This window comes from Buteo buteo, chromosome 2 (assembly GCF_964188355.1).
Source record: "Buteo buteo chromosome 2, bButBut1.hap1.1, whole genome shotgun sequence".
NCBI lineage: Eukaryota > Metazoa > Chordata > Aves > Accipitriformes > Accipitridae > Buteo > Buteo buteo.
This window is the reverse complement of record NC_134172.1, coordinates 68,498,314-68,501,658: the sequence shown is the minus strand read 5'-3', so window position 1 is coordinate 68,501,658 and position 3,345 is coordinate 68,498,314. Positions and strand designations below refer to the sequence as shown.

Below are 3,345 nucleotides of genomic sequence, written 5' to 3'. Positions count from 1 at the left end.
TTTCCCCCCACCAGAGGCCGCAGACTTCATGAGCACCATCACGGAAGGCCTGACGTGTACCAGAGAGGAGTGTGCATGGGCCGCTGAGATGTGGATGATAACCTTTCTGGAAAAATGTGGACAGCGAATATATCAGGAGGTAAGAGGGACATTTTTTGCGGCTCGGCTTTGACTTTTCTCTGTGGGCTGTTGCGCTACACCTCGCACAGTTGACGCAAGCTAAAGAAACGCAGCCTGTGTGCCGAGACGAAGGGTATCACCGGTCCGAGCTGCGTGTTAGCACCTCCTGCCACATTCTGCTCTGTGGAGCGGGGGGGCATGGGCACGGGCAGTCCAAAGTCTCCTGCTGGAGCAGGTCCTTGCCGTGAGACAGTTACCCCTGGGATGCACCGACCTTCCCGTTCCTGTCCTTTCACTGTGAGGCTTCTTCATGGGCTTGGAGCGTGGTTTTGGTTTTGATCTTGCATTGCCACAGCCCGCTGGGCGGTCAGGGTTACCCAGGCTGTTCGGTGAGAAACTTCTCCATCTCTTGGGTGTACGCAAAGTGCTCAGCCCCTGGCACTGCTGGGCCCAGGCAAGTGCAGCAACCGAGGGCACGTGCGTGTTTGCGTGCCAAGGGCACGCTCGCCCCGACCTGTGAGCCAGGGCTTGGGCAGAGCGGCACGGTGAAGTTTAGGAAGTTTAGGACTAGACCCTGACAGCGTGTCAAGGGAGCAGGCATTGCTCGTGAACTAATTGACCGTGCTTGCGTTCTGTAGAAGTACGGGGAAAGGACGCGTTGTGGCATTCTTTCTCGTCTTCTTCCTTTCAGGTGCCAGAAGTCCTGCACGTCCTTTACAGCCGCATGCAGACCGTGAAAAAGGACACCCACAGGCGCCTCCTGCTCCACGCAGTGTATCTCCTGGCCTGCTTTCACCACGAGCCTGTGGTCGAGAGCCTCCTCCAGAAGCGTCTGCCCATGGACAGGTCCGTGCACTCCCATCTTGCCCCTCTGTGATTAAACGTGGCTTGCCCGTGTTAAGAGGAATCCAAAGAAGAACAAAAAGTCGCTCGTCTCCCAAAAGGTCTGAGCATTGCAAGGCCATGTGCTCCCATCTCTGGAAAAAACCAGGCATCATAAGCCCCACTGCTGACAAGGAGAGAGTCTGGGCTCTGGTGAGGGCACCGCAGGTACCAAGGGCATGAGCTCAAGGGTGAATGTCTCTTGCCCTGCAGGGACACGATGGAGCTGTGGAGGATCCTGGGGAGAAGCAGCCTTGGGGTTCAGGTCCTGAAGTACTTAACACAGAAGTTGGAGGCAGCGGGAGAGAACAGCCCTGGGCCCCACTCCTCCGCTCACGAACCGGACCACAGCCAGGCTGCTCTGGAGCCCCTCATGGTACGCTCGATGGCAGAGGCGTTCCTGCAGCTTTGTGTCTGCTTTCAAGCAAATGCCTGGGGAGACTGCACAGGGGTAACGTGCTGGGGCATCTCAGCATTGGGGCTGTGAGGGGCCGGGACACATTTTTCTGGTCCTGGACCGCAAGGCTGTCCCTGGCATGAGACCTGCAGGCAGCAAAAGCTCCCCAAGGGAGGCAGCGGGAGTGCACTGGTGGGCAAAGCCCTTGTTTAATGGGTGTTTCTTGGCCGAATTTCCCTGCAGCTCCCCTGTGCCATCTCCGAGGTGGTGTTTGTGCTGCCAGCCAAGGAAAGGGTCCAGTGCCTGCTTCCCCGTCTGCTTCCTGGCCTCCTGGGTGAGATCAGCAAGGCGCTGGGTGAGGTGATGCTGCCTGCCCCTCTCAGATACCAGAGAGGGCTCTTCTTCAGCGCATCAAGGAGGGAAGACAAGCTGCGCAGGTAAGGAGCAGGAGGGGCAGGGAAGTTGGGGAGCTTTACTTCCCCAGCCAGCTGTGTTCATTTGTGGCGCTGAGGGAGCGCTTGGGCCTGCCCTGTTTCCTACGCGTGGCAGCAGGTTGCCAGGGCTGGCTCGACTTCTCTTCTTTCCTGGAGAAATGTCCGTTCCCAGAGAGGAAGGAGTCACGGGGTTGGCATCGCCGGTTGCTCTCGTCCTGCCTGGTGTGCAACCCCGGTGGCAGGGCGTCCTTCTTCTCCCTCCGCGGACTGGGGAGAGACCCTGCGTGGGAATGGTCGGGCCGAGCAGCCTGCGGATGGGGGAGAAGACCCTTCCCGGCCCGGGGGCTGTGGCCCAGCTCTGGCCATGGCCGTCTGTGGTTTGGCATGGTGGAGACTTAGCTCGTGTAATCTGTGGCCTGGCAGCGTGTGGCCGCAGGGCTTGGCTGCAGCAGTGGTGTTCCTGCCTTTAAAATTTATAGGCGGACGGAGCCGTTGTGTCGCGTCCTCGTAGCGCCAGGCAGGCTCTGCCCCTGCTCCTGGTCCTCCAGGGTTGGGGGAAACTGGGGCTGTCTCATAGAATGCTGGTAAGAAGAGCCCTTAGGGAGCACCTTGGGCATCTGGCATCGAGGGAGCACGGGGACCCTGGGTTTCCTCCTGCTGTCAGTGGCCTGAGGCATGGCAAAGGATGAAAATGTCCATTTTCATGGGCGTGGAGTTTGGGATGAGTGAACCAACACCTGCCGAGGCAGCGGAGCCTTTTAGCTCTGCTACAGACAAATCTTCCCTGGACGTGCTGCAACCTGAGATGTCTTTGGGCTTGCTTTTTCCCAGCCCTTACTGTGAGGCTCTAGAGCTGGTGCTGAGCAGATGCATGGAGAAGAGATGGCTGCTGCTGCTATGGAGGCAGGGAGCGTGGGTATTCCTCAGAAACCCACAGGCTCACGCTGATGGCGTGTGTCTCCTGACGAGGTGAGGTCCTCTTCTTGCGTCTCACCTTCTTGTGGGTGTCTGTGCCCGGGGAAATGGCTGCCAGGGCCATTCCCATGTGTGCAGGGAGCTGGGGAAGTTTGGGGTCGTGGCCGGCGTCCTTGCCGCGTGACCGTGAGTTGCCTTCTCTGTGTGCAGTGTCCTGCTTCGCAACCAGCTGGTCACAAGGGGTGTGATATGGGCCCTCTCCCAGTGGCTGAACTCCCCCTCGGAAAACCTGCAGCTCACAGCGACAGCTTTCTTTGCTGAGGTGAGGCAACAGGAGGGGAAGGAAGGGTGCAGAGGGCTTCTCTCAGAAAACTGCTGCTTGGGACGCCTCTTTCTGAAGGAAGAAGGTGCCAGAAGAGAGCGTCACCATCCAAGGGATCCAACGGATCCTCGTTTCTACGAAGCCCGTTCGCGTGGAGTGCCTCGACTTAGGTGGCACTCACGGGCATATTGCTTTATTGCAGCTGATGGAGGATCCGGCAGTCATGGAGAAGTCGTCCCTGGAAAGGGTCCTAGGTGTCTTGCTGGAGAAATCCC

General features: G+C 58.7%; 1 long non-coding RNA gene across 1 annotated transcript; it reads left to right on the top strand.

Moving 5' to 3' along the window:
- Positions 1-1,735: 1,735 nt before the first annotated feature.
- LOC142028709 (uncharacterized) lies at positions 1,736-3,053 on the top strand. Its single transcript, XR_012649667.1, has 3 exons — positions 1,736-1,836; positions 2,665-2,802; positions 2,959-3,053. It is a non-coding gene; the product is annotated as an uncharacterized LOC142028709 (long non-coding RNA).
- Positions 3,054-3,345: the final 292 nt, after the last annotated feature.